General features: G+C 39.5%; 1 long non-coding RNA gene across 2 annotated transcripts in view; it reads left to right on the forward strand.

Moving 5' to 3' along the window:
* Positions 1–2,140: 2,140 nt before the first annotated feature.
* The window catches only part of LOC125895826 (uncharacterized), a 96,048-nt gene continuing 76,169 nt past the window's right edge, over positions 2,141–22,019 (forward strand). For both annotated transcript variants that reach the window (XR_007450208.1, XR_007450209.1), the window contains exons 1-3: positions 2,141–2,330; positions 7,596–7,691; positions 21,540–21,679. This is a non-coding gene — a long non-coding RNA (uncharacterized LOC125895826). The remainder of the gene's footprint in view (positions 2,331–7,595; positions 7,692–21,539; positions 21,680–22,019) is intronic.

Raw genomic sequence — 22,019 nt, forward strand, 5'->3', positions numbered from 1 at the left:
AGCCGGCTGGGTGTTGCTTAGTTTTTCCTGGTGGGTTACTGACCCACACAAAACAAAGTTGTGTTAGGTTACCTAATGGCACATGTCAGTTTTCTTTAAAGCCTCGAAGCTATCTGTTTCAGGCGCTAATATTTATCATTCTGCTAATCCACCACGCCCATGAATGTCAATACTCTGGATTGTTTTTTTAAAGGGTAGAATTTAATCGGCACTGGCAGTTCGGAAACAGGTGAATTCAAATGTGAAATGGTGACAATAGTGAAAAAAGAGAAGTAGCCATTCAGGTGTAACTCAGGTCTTTTCAAACCGCCTTCTACTTTTTGGCACACAAACACATTCATTGATGAATAGTTTCACTTGGAAGATAAGTTCTTTGTTGACTGTATTGCAATCTGTGGAGGTGGTTTGAATTGCTTAGGCAAGGCGTTCAGTTTATTGCTGAGAAAGGCAGCTGCTTTGAATGACACCATTAGAATTGCGCAGCATTACTGTCCTGGGAAAGTGCTTGGTGAAAACCACATCTGAATGTCTCGCTCTGACACTCTCCTAATGCTAAGGAAGGAAGTGATGTTGTCTAGAACAAACCTGGACTGATTGCACCCTTCCTCCTCCGCTTTTTTGTCTCAGGAAATCTCTCATTTAGTGAGAAATTCGTAAAGCTCACAGGAGCTTGCTTTCTCCACAATGACATTGTAAAAAAAGACACCTAAGAGAAAAGGTCTCTTCAACTGTGTGGAGGCAGTCTTGTGTAAATGTTTCCTCTTTTTCCTTTCCTCTCTCATGGATATGGAAATTTTGACTCGGCAGCAGCAGAATTTTGCATGTGTGTGTGTGTGTGTGTGAGCAAACGAACAGTGTTGTTTATGCTATTCAGGCAATATTGAGATTTGCAATACAGACTACATTGGAGAATCTATTTTGACACTTCTCACACATATCTGTTCTGATGTTGGCCTTATGTTCAGCCATGATGGGAGGACTGAACGCTGGGGCACAGATGGCAGCAACTGTCTCATAAACTTGGAGCTCTTGAATATTTCAGTGCACAAGGTTGAAGAGACAAAGTACGCTCTCTGCGCGGGTTCAGAGATGCCAGCTGCTGTGCGAGCGGAGAACCCTACAACATTTACATTACACTTAAGGATAGATGGCGCTGCTTTAACAAAACAGCCTGCGGTTCATTCAGAGGAAATATCCACTCTGAAACTGAAATAACACCTGACAAGCATTACAAGAGTAAAAGGCAGTAGCTTCAATTTTGGGTTGAAAATGAGATTTTGTCATTTTATGTTTGTCAGCGTTTGGTCAGGGGGAGATAAGAGGATCTAGAATATCCTCTTATAAAGTCAACAAATCACAACAATTTCAGGAGTCTTTTACAAGCTATTTGGCTGACCAGTAAAAAAGAAACCTTAGAGGCATTTTTGTCAGCTTATGTATTTCGAAATGTACTTTTGGAGACCAAAAACTGTCTTACTTACATATAAAAGCTGATTTTATGCAACAAGACAATACCCATAGGCCTATTGCATTATATAATCATATAAACAACACAGGAAACAACATAGTTGAGCAAACTTTGTGTATAGTAATATTAGATGCTTTGCACTCTGGGATCTCTTATAAAAACTAACATATTTGTTGACACTGAAATAACATCCAAGCAGGGTTTCACTGTTGGGAAATAGAAGACATTTGATCTGATGATGAACAAATAACAAAGTAAATAAATAAAAAGAATCAATGGCCTTATTTTGTCTCATAGATGAAATGCAGTCCTCCCAAAAGAAACAGTCTGAGTGAATAAAATTACTTCAGTTGTTAAATAAAGTTCCTTGGCTGAATGCTTGATGGTTATTATCTGAGAGATCTAAATCCATATTGCAAAGTGTGCCCAGCTAATCAATATTTTAAGTTAAATATGTAATAAATAAATACTGTTAGAGGTCCCCAAGTTTGCTTTAGAGTGCTTTCTGCCAGAAAGAGATTTCTTGGTTAAGGTTCGGAAAAGAAATCGTGGTTTAAATGAATAGATTTCTGCCAGAAGGCCGTAAATAAACTTCTCCAATGTGCGGTTGCTCCTGGAGAGCTTGCTCATTTTGCGCATGCGCGTGAGAATGCTTGTTCGCGACCAGCCGTAGAACGCAGTCTATGCGCGCGACGCGGTTTCTAAACTGCAGCCTGTAAACAGCGCTTCCCGTTGGCATTGTCAAACGTAATAAATACTTGTATTTTACGCTAACCTTTTCAGAAACAAACTCACAGAACACGGCCTGGAGGTGACTGACAAGCAAGCACGACACAGACACACCAGGAGATGCGCTGAACAGGTAGGTTAGCAAGACACACAGCCTCGAGCATTGCAAGTTAACGTTAGCTCATCAACTTAACGTTACCGTTAGCTGTTGACATCAAACATGGCGACGAGAGGACGCAGTTTACCTGAATGCTGTTCCCGCGGTTGACTCTCATAGTGTTTTCTACTTTCTTTGTGGCCAGAAGGATAGTTCGGCTTCATCTCCTCATTAAAGTTTTGTGACATTGACACTCGCTTTGACGCAAGGGGGAGGCGGGGGCGTCGTGTAATATGCGCAGTTGCTACGGAACCAAAACCCTAACCACCGAGAGGGGGCGCTACGCAGTAACAAAAGGCAGAAACACACATCGACAGGGAACTCATTAACTGTGTGCTCCAATCATAGAGCTGTCCTAAGTTGCATTGATGGATGACAGCGTATTCAAGTGACTGACGAGCAGTCGAATAGTAATAATATGAATATTGATTGTAAGTGAACAAAATAATAATATATATTACCAACAATAACTATTAAAATAGCAGTGACAGAGATCTGCAGTGCAGATGTAATATCACTGTTGCAAATATAATATGATAGAATCTTATCTTATAGAATTACTTTAGACTGATCACTGGGTTGATCACCATCTCTGGAGAATTTGGTGAGTGGCGTTTGTTTTATCTCCAAGGTAACGGATATAAAAGCAAGAGGGTCAAAGTTCAGGGTGTAATGTTATGAGAAAGTAGTATGTCCCGATTGTGTGCATACTGCATGCAACAGTACATACATTTTAAGGGCAGCTGCAGTACCTACTTAAAATAAAGAGAAAAGGTATGCGATCGGAATGCACCCCAAGATAAAGCACCGGCTCTGCTTGTGAGACATTTCAAGTGCTCTTGGGGTCACTCTGCTGGTCACAGGAGCCCTAAGCAGCTGCTTGGTTTGCTTATATGTTTGTGCCTGCTCTGTGGAACATTTAGGTATACATACAGACGCATAATGCATTCACTAGAGGAAAAATCCGGTCAGTTACTCTGAATTAAAGGACTAAAGCGTACGTTTTTTCGGTGCGTTCCATTTCTACTGGGAAGTCAGGATTTCCGAGTTTCCAGTCGGATATTTCAACTGAAACCACCCTAAAGTCGGATTTCCAACTCGCAAAGTCAGAGAAACCTCACCAGCCCAGACGTCAAAATCCAATATGGTTGCTCTGTGCATCAACAGTGAATGCTCGGGCCTGTTTCAGACAGCTGATTTAACAAACTCTGAGTCAAACCCTTTATTCTGACTTGCCAGAACCCTGCAATTCCAGAACAGCTGATCAGACTCAGTTCAATCAACTCTGACTATGTTTACTTTGAGTTCAGCTTTTGCACACAGTGAATAAAAAAAAGTGAGCATTAATGGAGGTCTGACACTACAATTCACCATGGCAACATGTAAATAAAAGGCAGAGCCTCCATTTGAATCCAGTAGACATAGAGATAATACTGTGTGTTTATGTGACTGTGCACATTTCTCTTAAAAAAGAGCCGGAGACAGAGCAGGGAAAAGTGTCAATAACTTAACACAACTAAGTTTTATTTAGTGTTGTCCATCCATTCATCATTTAGACCTCAGCCCACATTACATTTTAAATCTGTTTGTTCAGCTTTACTCTAACAGGGATGAATCACAGAGCCAAAAACTGAAGATGAAAAACAAAACCTATATAAATCAAAGACACAGAGACATAACTGTAAGCTCATACTGATCCAGGAATATGTGAATATAGGAATATGTTTGGTGATTTGCACTTCAAAAGGCGTGGAGGTTAAAATATGTTGAATTTTAAATTTTTGACATCTATTTAGATCTCTGGCTTAGCAGCATTCAGTGACTCAATTTCAGACACTTCAACAAATGTAATTCATTTAAACAGTCATGGCAATGCTGTTAAAACACATCCAGACTGTATGTAGTCTATTTTTGAAACTCAGTTTCAAACCACATATTTGAGAGTGCACCATAATACAGCTCACTTTGAAATATTAACATATAATCTCCAGTATTATTGGAATCATTGAAATATTAACATATAATCTCCAGTATTATTGGAATCATGTGCCATTAGTGCGACCAATCACATCAAGAGTGACAGAGAGATTTTTTTCATTCATACCGAATTTAAAAATTTATAAATATATATATTTATAGAATCTTCCACTCACATGACTGACATGCAGAGGTTTTATTTTATGACTAAATCTTGGAACCCACTGACTATGGTCTGACGACAATAAAGCATAGGCCTACATATGCAGATATCTGTCTACAGAGATGAGGGGTAACGTGATGCTGTGTGGTATCTTAATGTGAGTGCGAAACTGTTCAAAGAAATGACTCACAGCTCATTAAAGTGGTAACTTTAGATCACCCTGTGTAACAAACTGATATCCAACCAGGATTTTGATGCTGACAGTAAACCTCCGCTGATTAATGTATCTGATAGGAGCTTTGATACGGACTGAATCAGTTAGGAAATGAAACAGCATGTCGGGCTCTGTTAGAGGGAGTAGACAGTGAGAGGCTCAGGGTTTGTTGAAGAAAACCTGTCGGCAAGTAAGTCAGGTTCACAGAGTCAGTTACCATGATAAATGACTCAGAGTTTAGGTTGCCTGTCTTTGTGGGAGTGAAAACCCAGAGTTTCCCTCATCCCAGGGTTAACGAACTAAACCTGCTTTCCTAAACAAGGCCTTGTCATGTTGTACTGTTTAAACAATGGCTAACTTGGCTTGAACTGGTATTGCCAACACAACACCTTGGTTTTCTGACTTGTTATACTGGAACTCTGACTTTTGAGGTAAATGGAATGCAGCATTAGTGGCATGTAGCAGTAGGGGATGGAAATTACAACCAACTGATACTTTATCCATGTGCCAAGCACATAGGAGAACTGTGGGGCCTGACATGAAAACGCACATGGCTCCATCAGAAACTGGCGATTGGTTTGTCTGTTCTGGGGTACTGTAGAAACAACAAGGCAGATTTCATGAAACAGGACCCGTTCCATGTGTAGATACAGTACAGGCCAAAAGTTTGGACACACCTTCTCATTCAATGCGTTTTCTTTATTTTCATGACTATTTACATTGTATATTCTCACTGAAGGCATCAGAACTATGAATGAACACATGTAGAGTTATGTACTTAACAAAAAAAGGTGAAATAACTGAAAACATGTTTTATATTCTAGTTTCTTCAAAATAGCCACCCTTTGCTCTGATTACTACTTTGCACACTCTTGGCATTCTCTCCATGAGCTTCAAGAGGTAGTCACCTGAAATGGTTTTCCAACAGTCTTGAAGGAGTTCCCAGAGGTGTTTAGCACTTGTTGCCCCCTTTGCCTTCACTCTGCGGTCCAGCTCACCCCAAACCATCTCGATTGGGTTCAGGTCCGGTGACTGTGGAGGCCAGGTCATCTGCTGCAGCACTCCATCACTCTCCTTCTTGGTCAAATAGCCCTTACACAGCCTGGAGGTGTGTTTGGGGTCATTGTCCTGTTGAAAAATAAATGATCGTCCAACGAAACGCAAACCGGATGGGATGGCATGTCGCTGCAGGATGCTGTGGTAGCCATGCTGGTTCAGTGTGCCTTCAATTTTGAATAAATCCCCAACAGTGTCACCAGCAAAACATCCCCACACCATCACACCTCCTCCTCCATGCTTCACAGTGGGAACCAGGCATGTGGAATCCATCCGTTCACCTTTTCTGCATCTCACAAAGACACGCCGGTTGGAACCAAAGATCTCAAATCTGGACTCATCAGACCAAAGCACAGATTTCCACTGGTCTGATGTCCATTCCTTGTGTTTCTTGGCCCAAACAAATCTCTTCTGCTTGTTGCCTCTCCTTAGCAGTGGTTTCCTAGCAGCTATTTGACCATGAAGGCCTGATTCGCGCAGTCTCCTCTTAACAGTTGTTCTAGAGATGGGTCTGCTGCTAGAACTCTGTGTGGCATTCATCTGGTCTCTGATCTGAGCTGCTGTTAACTTGCAATTTCTGAGGCTGGTGACTCGGATGAACTTATCCTCAGAAGCAGAGGTGACTCTTGGTCTTCCTTTCCTGGGTGGGTCCTCATGTGTGCCAGTTTCGTTGTAGCGCTTGATGGTTTTTGCGACTCCACTTGGGGACACATTTAAAGTTTTTGCAATTTTCCGGGCTGACTGACCTTCATTTCTTAAAGTAATGATGGCCACTCATTTTTCTTTAGTTAGCTGATTGGTTCTTGCCATAATATGAATTTTAACAGTTGTCCAATAGGGCTGTCGGCTGTGTATTAACCTGACTTCTGCACAACACAACCGATGGTCCCAACCCCATTGATAAAGCAAGAAATTCCACTAATTAACCCTGATAAGGCACACCTGTGAAGTGGAAACCATTTCAGGTGACTACCTCTTGAAGCTCATGGAGAGAATGCCAAGAGTGTGCAAAGCAGTAATCAGAGCAAAGGGTGGCTATTTTGAAGAAACTAGAATATAAAACATGTTTTCAGTTATTTCACCTTTTTTTGTTAAGTACATAACTCCACATGTGTTCATTCATAGTTTTGATGCCTTCAGTGAGAATCTACATGAAAATAAAGAAAACGCATTGAATGAGAAGGTGTGTCCAAACTTTTGGCCTGTACTGTATAAACAGCTCATTCTAAAGTAAAGAAGACTAGTAATTTTTATAATAATATCACACCAGAAACAAACCAGGGCCACCACTTTTTATTGGACCAAGGTTTGGCTGTTTGGTCTGGATCGTGGTCTGGGGGAGTTTTCACACCTGTGATTTTGGTGAGAGGTCCAAAAGTTAAGTAGGTAGATGTAGAAGAAGCGGTAGTTTCAGGTGATAATGAGCTAAAGAAACATAGTCATGAATATTATATTCCATTTTTGGAGATATATTTAACCCTCTGTTCTTTGTCAAATTAGAAACTTCTCCACACAAGGGAAATGTTTTGCAGATGGTTATGAGACAGGAGTCGACAAAAGTATGAACTTACTAGAAGTCTGAACTTATTGTCCCATTAGCACCTACGCTAGAGCTTGAAGAGCATTTTATTAGCTCTTTATGTAATAAAACAGTGTGACATTACAGTCCTGAGAACAAAATGCCAGAGGGGAATAAACAGCCCAGTGCAGAGAAACCAGAGATAATCTTGAAGAGCTGTTGTCACAGTTTAACAAGGAACTCAGCAGTGTCCAGTCATCCCAGTTAAATTTACCAGAGGTTTGTGCTGTCTCATGTGTTTTGCTGCCACAGAGGAAATAACACGATGGAAACATCAGTGGACTTTATAACAGCAGGAATGGACCAGACGGAATCGCTCCCAAGTGACCATCGTCATGCCAGGAGGTGGTAAGTTTAAAAACACAAGCTGAATTTACCAGTCCTGTGGAGACCTTTTAGAGTGATTGTAAGTAATGTGTGACCATAAAACAGACTGAGGGAATGTAGTTACTCTGCTAAAATGTCATGTTTACTCTGTCTCAATTTAAAGATACAATCACTCAGTTGTTTTGGTAGTACTTTTGTTTTATATCATGGCCACTAAAAATCAGTATCCTGAAGGTATAACCACACACAACACAAGTATTGTCTGAATATTAAACTTTTCATGAGGACAAAAACACTGAGGCTCAGTTATAGAGCCTGGAGATGTGTAACCAATAGCAGCAACCACTAGCTGCAATTTGGACCATACACATTACATTTTACATGTATATGGCTTTTGTGCGAATCTGGGTCTCCATATTAACTAACAACAGGAGGAGGAAAGGCGTCCTCTGATACATGTTAGCTACTGTGAAGCTGGTAGCCTGCAGCTTGGAGGACAGCTATAGGGTAAAAGTGACTTGAAATGCAACCACAACACCACCGAAATAAAGAGATAAGGAATGCAACACAATTTCAAAATTTGTTAGGATCTTGAAACTCGTAGTAAAGTCTTGTAAACTGTTCTTTTGCTTGTTAGCTAGATGTTGACAAGCGACAACTAGGCAGGAACTGTGAAAGTGTCCCCAGTCACTTCCTGTTTACTATTTAGTGTCCAAATGTTGCCTCGTGTGAAATTGTTGCCCTATATAGTCCTCTCAAAATTTCCCGCAATGGGCCTTTTTGATGAAAGACATTTTGGCATGACACAGAAGGAGAACTACAGGTGTAAGTAATTACATAGTTTATATTTAAATTAATTGTCCTGGTATTGTGAATGATGTCATCACTTCCATGATTTAGTAATGTGGGACATTACACCTGTCTGTGATTACGCAAACTTGTCTAAATGTGTCTAAAATCACAATTTACTACTGATTTTATCTATTGAATGTTGATTCTAGAGGGAGTGCTTATTTTTTATGAAATTTAGAATATAAAAGCAGGATCAAAACTCGTTCTAATTAAATTAATGATATGTTTTATTTGCTGTCATATGGCATTTTGTTGGCTAGCGGCTTTGCTTTGGGTGGTTCTTTGACTGCTCTCTGTTTTACAGCAAGTTAACTCTCGTAGATAAAACCCTCCATTGTTTTAAAAAAATGCATTGCAGGTATTGTGTATCTGCAGTCAACGAACATGAAACATCTAACGTGACATTCAAACACCTTCTAGTTCGACCTTAAGTTTAGTAAAACCGCTTTATTGTCACTGCTGTAGATGTGAAGGCAGACAGGAACTCGTGATGTTCAAGTGTTGTTTGCTGCAAGTGTGTCTGAACCACCCACACACTCTGTTGTTCCTGTAGATTTAGAGATGGAGTGAAAAAGGAGGGGTTTGGCTCTCTGTTCAAGCAGCTGCCTGGTGGTCAGGAGTCAGGTTAGGGTCTGCTTCCTCCCACATCCGGACAATGGGAACAGAGCACCAGACAGCATTTCCTCCTCAGCTTGCGAGTGTGCCACATGACCGTCATATGGAGTGTGTACGGCCTGATTGTTATATAACTTAGTCTAAATACTAATGGTTTTCAGCCTTCAGTTTTACTGTGTTTTTGACCTTGATGAACTTTTGATTTAAATGTTCCAGTAGAGGTAGTTCAGATAAATTTGACTATACTTACAATGAAGTAAAAGTCTGTAAGTTTTGCCTTTTTTTTCATATATTGCCACCAAGGACAGATTGCGACCAATTCTATGCAGCACTTACAGTGTAATATAATAAATCAAATATTCAGCAGTTCTGAAATTTAATGCATTTGCGTATGGATGATTTTGAATAGTAATAACTGGACTGTCAAAACTTTTATCCACAGTTTTTTTCAAACCGGTTTTCATACACATACAAAAAGCCTGCATGCTATTTACAGACAAATATGACCGCCGAGCTGCCAGTATACAAGCAAGCGATTCTACAGCCGAGTTAAGCTTAAGAGATGCACGGCTTTCGAGACCACACACGTCCATTTGTTACACCAGAGCGTTCAAGGCCACCGTTGCTGCTATTGCTAAATTGTTTCTAGAGTCAAAGTGGATGTCCCAGGAAATATCTGACAGGTTTTAATAACACACTTGAAACCACTTGGCGTAATTGTAAAAGTAATTGGATGGGTCGCCAGATCAAAGTTCCTGTGTGTGACTATGACGGAGTGGAATGGGGGTTAGTTGTCTTGGTCTGCAGTTTGGACATGTGGTGTACAGTGCAATTGACCAATACAAAGTCCATAATGAAAAGGTGCTCTCTTTCACTTAGTTGAACGGAGGACTGCAGTTCATTTATATTAATAATAAAAAAAAAGAAAGTGGCTCAATGTTATTTTTTTCTTTCCTTCCTTGAAGCAGCCTAACTTTACTTTGACAGGGGGGTCAGAATCGAGTTGGTATAGAGTGAATGACACTGGTAAGCTTTGCAAGTACAAAGTCATGCAAGAGCATTCCTTCAAGTTCTGAATTCAGAACTTTTTATATCTGTTTCACTGTCATGTTGTATAAGACTCCCTTATCAACATACAATATTCATCTCTGGGTAATAATATATTAACTAAATGCCAAATGACGTCGTTCCTTGCAGGAGGAGAACGTCTAATGAGGCAACAAGGCAACAAATATAATGTTAATCAGACTCAGTCACACACGTGTGCTCTGTCAGAAACACTCTTTACTCACCCTACTTACGATAGCTTTACTGGATATGCTCAGATTCTATTCATATATGAAATATCATGTCTTTCATGTTGTTGTTTATCTATAGTCAGGCAAAACATATCTGGTTGCCTTACACATATTTAGCGTGAGTCAGTGGCTTGTGGGTCAGTTCTACCTTTTTATTTATTTTCTATCCAAATCAGTCACAGCAGCAGCAACCCACGTGTGTTGATCACATTGTTGTTCAGAGTGGGGTCAAATCAGTGTAATTAGCTGTGAAGCTGTAAATTATGTTCAGGAAATGGGACATACAGAACATTAACGTCTGCACTGCCGAGATATTGCAGAGCCCCCTGGATGTCACATGGCAGAGCAAAGTAGTGACTTGGTAAACTGAGCACTAGTTTTGGAATTTATGCTCAACAATTGAACTGTAAGGAGAAAAATACAGTATTTATATGGAAGTTAGGAACTCACAATCATGTGTCCTTGTGGAGACAACAAGACTTCCTAAATCAGTGACTAGATTTTAGAATAAAAGTGTGTGAATGTTATGTGTTTCTATAGTTACTGAACGTGCTTTTATTTGGTGCTTATTAATCCTCTCCACTAAATGACACCAGGGCTGAAGGGCATAGTGTGCAGGATTTCCCTAAAAAAAAAACAATATATAGACTCACATAAAAGTAATCATTCTCAGTCATTAATTAGCAGTGCGTGGAGGTGTATTTATCTACAGAGAACCTGTCCTCTGTATTGTCTTTATGTTCTTCTAATATTAGTTTGTTTGGGACGTTTCTGGGTGTTAAACTTTGGGTAGTTGTGTAGTCCCTAGCTGATAGGAACTTTCTGCTGCTGTGTGGTTGTGAGCTACAGGTGTGTGTATCTGTTTGATCAAGGTTGAGGTTGGGCCAAATACATACAGAGCAGGGAAGCTAAGCAGGCATGATGAAGCCTGCGCTTAAGCTGAATTCACGCAAAATCTGGCAATGCAGCACCTTCCTGCAGGGTTGTGCAGAGGTGTGGGCGTTTTTATTTGTGCTTAAGACTGTAACCATTGTGGAACAATCAGAAAATAACTTTTTATTCTTTGACTAATGGCTTTGTTCTCATTAACTCTGTTCACCCCTTCCTAGCCTGCTTGACCACCACTGCTCTCTCAATCTCATTGAGTCGAGGAGGAATGAGAATTTACCAGTCAGAGCTACAGTTCCCGTTAAAGCACAAAAATGTCATTTATTTTCTTTGCTTCCAAATAAGTGTTGTATTCCAGAGAGCTCTGTACACATAGATTTCAACATCAATATTTTTTTTTGACCATGTGATTCTGAGGGACCTCCCTCATCACTTAGCTTTCACATCAGTTATGTTGTTCCATATCAGAGTACACCTGCATCATTATCTATGTCACAGTTGTTTTTGTTGTCACTACAGTGTAGAAAAGAGTGCCAATCACAAGTTCCCAAGCCCATATAATGAAGCTGACATTCGCATTATGCTTACCATGGTTTATAGTCTGGAGACAATGTCAAGAACAACCACTCGCCTGCCTTTCTACAGTATCACCCACGCCCATGCTGTTCAGAGGATGAGATGGAACCTGCATGGCACATACGCAGATTTTGGAAGAGGCGGGCGAAGTTGAGAAATGCCTTTGCAACTCTATTCACCTGCTCCTACGATAAAAAGCGGTCCACTTCCGTGTTTTGGTACAGTTGGTTTCTACGCTTGATGCAAACTATACTCGAATACACATTAGCCATAGTGGAGGTCACCTTTTCAAGTGGACATAGGTATGGATTGACACACAGTGCCCATTTATGGTTCACACTAGTCAAACGAACTGGACTTTGTGGTCAAATGTACTCACATTCAGGTCCGTGTTCCTGATGAGAAAGTTTCCCCTTTGTCTTTCTGTTTCTTGAACATGAATTGATGAGGACAGACCATTTACTTAAAATTATTGGGGGTTACATATTTCTTTGTCTTCCCTGAAAATAGCCAAATAATTAAATTCATGCAAGAGAATAAAAAGGTCTTTCAAAATCATACATTTATTATTATTTTTTAATAAAATTAGTCCTGGCTCAGAGCTTGTAAAAAAAACTAGCAGGGGATACTACTAAAGTGAAAAGTTAATGTTAAACTGCCTAGTTTGGTGCTCAAAGTGAAATATACTTAACTGGGGTGAAACCCTTGTGCAGTTGCATATATGAAATAGACTTTGTTCTGTGCCAATTCTGCGTCTGGACTTGAATTGGAAAAAGGAGCAATTTCTCCAAAGATCGGGTGCAATTTACAAATGAATTTCCTTCACGCACGACTGCTTCATAAAGGAATTTGTCCTGACTCAGATTGAACACAGTTGAATGATCCTATCCATATTCCCGACTTCTTTACAAGACAATGTTTTCCATTTTCTCGAACACAGAAGTCTAAAATTTCCATGTTCTCAGGTGCAACAAGTGTTACTGATTGGGCTTTTTTTTCTGCCACCAACCTCTTGTTAGGTTACCAACTGGAACAAAATGACAGTGGAAAGAGCTCGTGCTCTTTCAAGGATAAAGGGGACCCTATTGGGGTGACAAAGCTTTACACTGCCACTTTTCACTACTGCACAAAGTAAGATGATCAGTATTGCTTTTATATTAAGTTTTTCAACTGTATTCAAATAGGAATAATTGCTGAATAGTCACGGAAACTGATCATATTGAAATCATTATGGAAAATGCATTTCCATGATTCCTCCCAGTAGGTTACGTCTAAACAATATAAAAAAATCTGCTTTTTTATTCTCTTTTCTTTGCATCTTTTAATCTATATACGTAAAAAAGGGCTTCAACCTTTATTTTATTTTCATTTTCAATTATTTTGTTCAGTATTTTCTCAATGAATGGATTGATCCTTTGGTCTAAAATGTGTTTTACTTTTAAAAAAAATACCATCAAAAGTTCAGAGAGCCCATGGTATTATCTTCAATTGGCTTATTTGTACTAACTGCCAAAACTCAAAGATATTCATTTTACAGTTAAATAAAACAGAAGAAAGCAGCAAATCCTCACATTGAGAGAATGTTTTCCAGTTTAAAGTAGTAAAATTCTTGAACAATAAATCAGTTATCAAAATTTTTACCTATTAATTTTTGACTGACAAATCATTTCCGCTCTGATGTACATTTAGAAATTGTTATTTCTATTTTTTCTGACTCTTAATTTTCAGCATTTTATTCGTACATGACATGCATCGACCCTCAAAGCCCATATCAGTTCTGAAGTTGTGGATGAAATTACGTGCTCATATTCTAATTTTGTATCTACATTATGTGGCATACTTATGCTGCTGGGACGCAAGCTGTAGCTTAATCAATTCCTGCTGGGTCGCCTGGGCGAGGTTGTATGATGTTGCGAGACCTGAAACATCCAATGAACCCAGGATACATCACTGATGATGCATCCCAGCGCATCCATTTTTTTTCTTCTATTTTTTATAATTGTTAATTTTCAGTATTTGATGTATACATGGCATGTATCGACCCTCAAAGCCAATATCAGTCATGAAGTTGTGAATGAAATTACATGCTCATATTATAGTTTTATTTTTACATTATGCAGCATACTTAATATTGTTGGTGGGGTTTACTCTTCTTCTTGGTCTTCAAAACAGATTGAGTAATCATATGTGTGTGCATACATGCAAGGACACACAAACATTCTCATGTATGACCTCATACACCTGCCATTCACACTTCCAAAATTACTACATGTTATGATGTTAAAAACTGCATTGATACATCCTGGCATGATGTGTTCTAACCTTTGGTGCGATTGATTTATGCAAAGCTAAAGGTGAAGCCATTAGTTTCTGGTATGAGATCCCTCTGTGAGGCCGATTCTGAATTTATAAAATTTCAAGGAGCTCTGATAATTTAATTTGGAGTGCCCTTTTATAGGTTAGGTCACCTGCAGCGCGCCCTGCAAATTGAATAAAGAACAGTAATAGAAAACAGGATGTCAGGTGGGCTCCCTGCTTATAAAATCATTAACAACAGTGTGTCTTTTCTCATGAAGGAGCCCATTTATTCTGAGGAGGAAATGTTATAAAAGTGTAGGGAGCAACTCAATTTATTTTTCATTAGGAATTAACTCAGGAGAATCACTGAGAGGGTTAACAGCTGTATGTGTACATCAGCTGTGCGAACTAATAGGTTGGGGAAGAGCCTGTTTAGAAGAATGCTGTACACTTTTTAGATAAAGCTCACACTTAGTGTGCCTTTTAAGTAAAGTGCAGCCACCATGTGTAGTATTAATGATACTGTATTAATTACAACATATTAACTAATTTACTTATGTGTTATATTGTTCATGTAGCAACATAACTTCATTTTCAATTCTGAAATCATTGCTTCTTAACATAACTGATTTTCTTGCAAATTCTGTTTATATATTCATCTTCATTGTCGAGAGGGAGGATAAGAGACAGACACAGACTGCACCCCCTACACTGGTCCCATGCTGATGGCTTTGTTTGGGTCATATCAGAATAATGCAGCAGCTAGGTCAAATCCTCTCCTTCCTCACCAGACTTCCACAGAGCTCCTGGTGCTCCCAGCATGACTCAAGCCATGTACCGCAGGAGGTAGAAAACCCTGCCTAATCCCCTCAGTGCTTTTACAAATATCTATATTTCCTCACTGAGGAGATCTGAAGATTACTGCTACAGCCCATGTATCTGTGGACAATGCGTTATTATTGTGCCCACATGGTGGTTTTTCATAGGCCTAGCAATCTATTTTATGGTTCAAGTAGCTTTTCTGCCACGGATCTTGGGAATACAGTACAGTGCATGTTGCTGAAGCTGCAAGTCCCGAAGTGGTTCTTGTTTTTGGTTTACGGGTAAATATTACCGACTGTTTGCCCAAACACCACGAGCAACATTTTTCTTTTTACTTTGGAGTATTTTGTTCAATACTTTCTCAATGAAATATTAAAATAAAAAGTTGTAGAACTGTTCTTTGTCAGCAGAGCAGATTTGTTTTGGGAATAGTATTTTGGCAAAGTTCTGAGTTTTAACAAAGCTTTTTTGAGCTCTCAAAAAAATTTAGATTCTCAGGTTAGACATTTGGTTTGTATGGAAAATAGACCACTTATTGACAGAAATTGTTTTTGTCACGTATTGTCAGTGTTGGGTGAAACCTCCAAATAATCACCCAACAAATACTAGATGTTTTTGACTTCTAATGAAATCAATATTTGAGAGTTTAGCAAATTTGATGATGGATTTTGTATATGAACAAACATTTTTGATAAGGAGTCCCTGTATTTGTATGTGATATTTATGTTATAAAAATAACCTTGTCAGTGCTCTCTGGTGGACAAACTATATAATGGAGACATAAATTCTGAAGTATCTCAAACATAACTTTAACATTTCGTTGCAATTTCTTGATTCTAATTCACCAACATATTTCCATCTGTGATCAGCTAAGATTGTTAATGGATTATTGGTTGGGCTTTAGGCTACCTCAGATGATGATTTGCTGTAATTTTGGATTGACATACATATCTGCTGATCACACAATGATGCAAAACTACACTGAACTTCAGGGTACATGATTAATATACAGCAAAGTTCCATGTTTATTTAAATTAAGAAAACTAGATCAATCAAAATTAGTAACTATTTTGGGTCAATTAATTGATTAATTGTTGAAAAAAAAAAATCAGACAAACGTTTTTCTATCGTATACAGACAACAGCTGTATAAGGGGAAAGAAATAAAAAAAACCAACCCAACAAAAAGACAGCCATCATAAAAACAGAACAAAACAAAATGAAATAAAAACTTAATTGAAAAAAAAAAGAATACATAGGAGGGTTATTTTTTATTTCTCTGCATTGTAGGCTTAAAGTGATTCTTAAATTCTCCAACTGTAAAAATGTGTAGCCTATACACTGAATTAAAAAAAAAAAGTGCATCGATTTATACATCTACAGCCTGCTGCCTTATCCTCTGAATTTTGTTGACCCTCAATGTGGGGGTTGGCATGTCTTGAGTCTCCCTAGCTAGTACAGCTATGGATTCCAAATCTAACAAAAGGTCTTTGAGAAAAATAGAGAATTCAATCATTCCCCAGCTAATGCATGTGTTTTCACTGTCAACACCATGAAGTTAAACTACCAAATAATCATAAATAGCTGCCTGCAGAGGAACTACCCTGTGGTAAAACGTTTTAATGAATGATGAATACTAATTTAGACCAAATTTAGACTTTATAGGCTGATATAGTTGACATAGTTTCTCTAGATGGCATTGCTCTGGCCTCTAGCATTACCGTAAGAAACCTCGGAGTAATATTTGATCAAGATTTGTTTTTTAATTCTCATTTAAAACAAACCTCACGGACTGCATTTTTTCATCTGCATAATATTGCGAAAATTAGGCCTATCCTGACCCGAAAAGATGCAGAAAAATTGGTCCACGCTTTTGTTACCTGTAGGCTGGATTACTGTAACTCTCTATTATCAGGTAGCTCTAGTAAGTCCTTAAAAACTCTCCAGCTAATTCAGAATGCAGCAGCACGTGTACTAACAGGAACTAAGAAACAAGATCATATTTCTCCTGTTTTAGCTTCGCTGCACTGGCTCCCTGTAAAATCCAGAATTGAATTTAAAATCCTACTGTTAACTTATAAAGCTCTAAATGGTCAAGCTCCGTCATATCATAGAGAGCTCATAGTGCCTTATTATCCCACCAGAACACTGCGCTCCGAGAACGCAGGGTTACTCGTGGTCCCTAAAGTCTCCAAAAGTAGATCAGGAGCCAGAGCCTTCAGCTACCAGGCTCCTCTCCTGTGGAATCATCTTCCTGTTACGGTCCGGGAGGCAGACACCGTCTCCACATTTAAGACTAGACTTAAGACTTTCCTCTTTGATAAAGCTTGTAGTTAGGGCTGGCTCAGGCTTGCCCTGTACCAGCCCCTAGTTAGGCTGACTTAGGCCTAGTCTGCCGGAGAACCCCCCTATAATACACCGGGCACCTTCTCTCCTTCTCTCTCTCTCTCTCTCTCTCTCTCTCTCTCTCTCTCTCGTATTCTATTACTGCATCTTGCTAACTCGGCCATACTGCATGTCACTAACTTGGCTTCTTCCCCGGAGCCTTTGTGCTCCACTGTCTCTCAGATTAACTCATATCGCAGCAGTGCCTGGACAGCATGATGTGTGGTTGTGCTGCTGCCGTGGTCCTGCCAGATGCCTCCTGCTGCTGCTGTTATCTTTAGTCATACTTCTACTGTTATTATACACATATGACTATTGTCACACATGTATACTGCCAGCTGTTAATACATACTTTCAACATATTGTACCACAGTAGCCAGAACTATAACTATAATATTATTACTTTCATTAATGTTGTTGTAAGCTACTGTCATTACCTGCATCTCTCTCTCTCTCTCTCTCTCTTTTTCTCTGTCTCGCTCTGTCTCATTGTGTCATACGGATTACTGTTAATTTATTATGCTGATCTGTTCTGTACGACATCTATCGCACGTCTGTCCGTCCTGGAAGAGGGATCCCTCCTCAGTTGCTCTTCCTGAGGTTTCTACCGTTTTTTCCCCCGTTAAAGGTTTTTTTTTTGGGGAGTTTTTCCTTATCCGCTGCGAGGGTCATAAGGACAGAGGGATGTCATATGCTGTAAAGCCCTGTGAGGCAGATTGTGATTTGTGATACGGGGCTTTATAAATAAAATTGATTCATTGATTGATTGTTACCTCCATTATGAGGCTCAAATATGTTTTGCGGCTCTAGACTTTTTTTTGGTTGTTTTTTTTTTGTGCCAAAAATGGTTCTTTTGATAGTAAAGGTTGTGGACTCCTGGTTGCTAAGCAGGGTGACGATATTGACCTGTATACACAGAAAGCCTTTATTCATACATTACTTTCAAGTTTAGCTACAGTGATGCTAAAGTAAAACAATGTATATGAATCATCAAAAGATATAACTGCCAGATTAATCAGTAATTCAATCTGATTTTAATTGCAACCCTAGGAGTTACAGGGTTTAACCTGAATTTAGTGATATGACCATGCTGTCTCCAACACTGTTTACTCTGTTAGTGCATCTAAACTGAAGGGCTCATACATAATGCTTGGCTTTATTTCCCTTGCCTCTACATATGAAGTCTTCTTGTGAAAAAAACCCCCAACTGTATAAAAATGAACAGATGTTTTACACACTGTCATCTGCATACATCATGATACTGAATACAGTTGAACCTTCTATTCCCCTGAAGTAATGTATGTGCTCATTAGAGTATTGTGCAGTGTAAGATCTGATTATAACGTAAGATTGAACACTGAGTATCCACATATGGGTTATTCATGCAGATTGTGTATTAATTAGTATAGGGTCTCTCTGGTGTGTTTCATTAGGGGCTGGGTGTTTGAAGTATTTCTATACCAGCAGAGGATGCTCATGGCATTATAGCCAACTCTGAAGAAGAAGCCTCCCTTGCCTTTTCCCTGGAAGTTCACCCACCAGGGAGGCTCGGCTAATAAGTTCCCTTGGCTAACCTCAACCTGTTTTCTGCCTCATTCACTGCAATATAGAAAGAACTAAAGATGCATTTGCTCTTGTAGACATTTCGCCAGACATCCTAAAGGTTGCACAAAATATTCTGCTGCATAGTTTTGGACTTTAAAAATGAATTAACTGGATCATGAAATATATATAAAAAAAAAGAATGTATGAAGCACAAACAGAGTTAAATATTGCCATGTCCACTTTCCTCACCACTTCACAGCGGTGAATAAGGATTAAATAAATTGCCTCAGTGAGGGCTGGGCCATTACTGGTCATCTTTTCAATGCTTGAATCTGAAATGGAAATGAGAGGCAATTATAACAGTTTTTAATATCACCATTATTACATGGTGACCCTTCATTTCACACGGTTTGGGCCCTTTGGTTAAAGCAGGCGTGTTGAAAGTCACTCAGTCTTTTGTTTTTCTTTCTGGCTGAAAGGGGGCCTTGTCTTCACTTTGACCTCTCAGAGGAGAGCTTTGTGTGCTGACTTTACTTTGTTATTTTTTTTTCCTCTTTTCAGCTGTGTCAGGGTGTCTGACTGTCCAGGAACAGTCACCCAATCTGCCCCGCTGACACAGAAGAGGGTTTTTACAGGCTTCTGTGATTTCTTGGAGTGAATCACAATCTGAAGTGTCCAATACGGCCACTGAGGAGCCGTGGGCAGCTGTCATTAATGTGACTTCTTTTCTGCTGAGAGAAAAAAAAGTGACCCCTAACCACATCATTCAAAGATAATGCTAAAGAGTCTTACTTTCTAAGGGTTAGACTGTTAGGCTAGGCTGTTTTCAAGAAATAAATACAAAATAGAATGCATCAGAATGACGCTTTAACAAGTTTATGAAGTTGGAACTAGACTAAAGCAATTAGGCTATGAATGGATTAATTGATAATCAATTAATTGTTTAAATATAAATAATTGCTGGGTTTGGACGGTTGGTCTGAGAGAAAATGTGACATTTTTCAGTGTTTTCTGACATTTATAGACCAGAGATTGAACAACAAATCAAGAAAATAATTAGCACATTAATTTTTGAAGAAAATAATTATTAGTTGCAGCCTTTATTCAAATAGAAATGCATTCTCGCATGTTTTCCTTTCCACTAACATTGTAAAGCTTTTGTCCGTGAATAGCTCCCCCTTTGTTCACTCTTTCCTCACTGGTACATTTCTGTGAGCGTGATGCTTGTTGACACATATTTGGACAGAGCAGAGCCTCTTCTATCAGTGGAGGGTGTCCACACGCTTGTGAAGTTATCACCTCCAACAGATCAAAGACAGTTGGCACATTATTTATGCATTGGTGAAAGGTGAGGTATTCCGTTGAAGTCGGGCAGCAAAGCATAGCCCCTTATTCTGAAGTAATGACTTCCTCTTGATTGAGTGCCCCTAGTCAAATTCAGAAGCTCTGCTTTGTGTCCTTTTGCTTTGTTCTTTGTGAAAGACCACAATATGAGAAATGAGACCCTGAGAAAAAATAACCATAAACAGCTTTGTGTATTCTTTTTGAAAAATTCCCCAATGAACTATTTTCACAGAGTAGCATCATTTAATTTTAAGCATCATGTCCGAGGGCTCTCTTATGTGTCTATTCTCACAGAAAATGATAAGAAAAGTTATCACCTTTTCCCTCAACCAGATTGTTTAGGATGAGTGAATATTATAGCCAAATAACTCTCCCATACTATGTTAATTTTACGAACAAAATCAATAATGGCGCATATACACAGGGCCAACTTGGAGGTTACGTCCTCCAGATTGTGATGATTCCCAAAAAACATTGTGCAGTAGAAGCAATACAGTGGTGAGCCCGAGGCTACTCTTTTGCTCCCCTTTAGTCCAAGGCCTTAGGCAACAACCTTGGTCCAAACATTTCAGCAGCTTTCAATATCAGATGGGAAATATATGTATCCCATGCCTTCATTTATTGATTGTCCTCACTGTTATATTATAGGCTCCTCAGGTTGTGGCTAATGCTCACATCAGATTTGAATTGTGTACTGCAGGAAATAAGAGTATAAGTGGGCTTGCTTACTGTTTTGTTTATCTCAGCATTTCAAACTGATAATGAGCCAGCATTAAAGGATCTGTGCCACTTTAAACAAATGTTTCTGACGACCAGCAGAGGCAGATTTAAGCAACTTGCTCACTAAGGACTATTTTCACTCAAAGGTCATCCAGGATAAGTGGGAGGAGGAGGTACACCTCGTCACTTTTTGAAGGACTAAGTGTTCTGCACTGAAATAGACCACTGGGAGACTCAAATGACTCAAAAGGCTATATCAGCGAGCACTTGTGGTCGACGTTATTTATTTATTAATTTGAGGCCTGTCTACTGACACATCTGAGTGGTCTAATTGCTGCGAATTGACACCGGTTACTGTCCATAATGGGAGCTTGGGAGTCTTTCCTAACCGCGGTTCATTCAGCCGCCCCTCGCTGCAGCTTAACTGCCCTTAAAATGTCTGATTGCAACACGGGAGCTGTGGGGCGAGACAGGATTATCAGTCTTTGTTGTGTGACTGTGTCTATTATCCTGACCTCTATTCACAGTGGGCCCTTAGGAGTGTCGCTACGAGCCACACAGCAAACTACCCCATCCCCGACAAACAACAAGTGAACCAGAGATCTCCCCCTGTCCCAATGCACTAGACACTTACAGCTCCAACACTGGGCCAAGCACTCCACTGCAGGTAAGGCTATCAAATCCCTATTGATTTAATAAAGATAAATTGGAGGCACTTCCTCTCAACGTTATTGCAGCAGATGCATTTGATTGTTTGTGTTGACTGGTGATATTGTCACCAAGCTGGGTGACGACTGTTAGTTTAGGAAGTTCATTACTAGTGAAGAGCTGCTGGCAGAGTCCTTAATAGGGAGATAAAATGCAGCCAGGATGTTTGGGCTGCTCTTACTGTGCTGTGCGGTTAGACCTGACAGTGGTGAACTGCGTAGGCTCTGTGGCTGTGTATATGTGTGTGTTTCTGTGTGTGTGTGTGTGTGTGTGTGTGTGTGTGTGTGTGTGTGTGTGTG

This window comes from Epinephelus fuscoguttatus, linkage group LG10 (genome assembly GCF_011397635.1).
Source record: "Epinephelus fuscoguttatus linkage group LG10, E.fuscoguttatus.final_Chr_v1".
NCBI lineage: Eukaryota > Metazoa > Chordata > Actinopteri > Perciformes > Serranidae > Epinephelus > Epinephelus fuscoguttatus.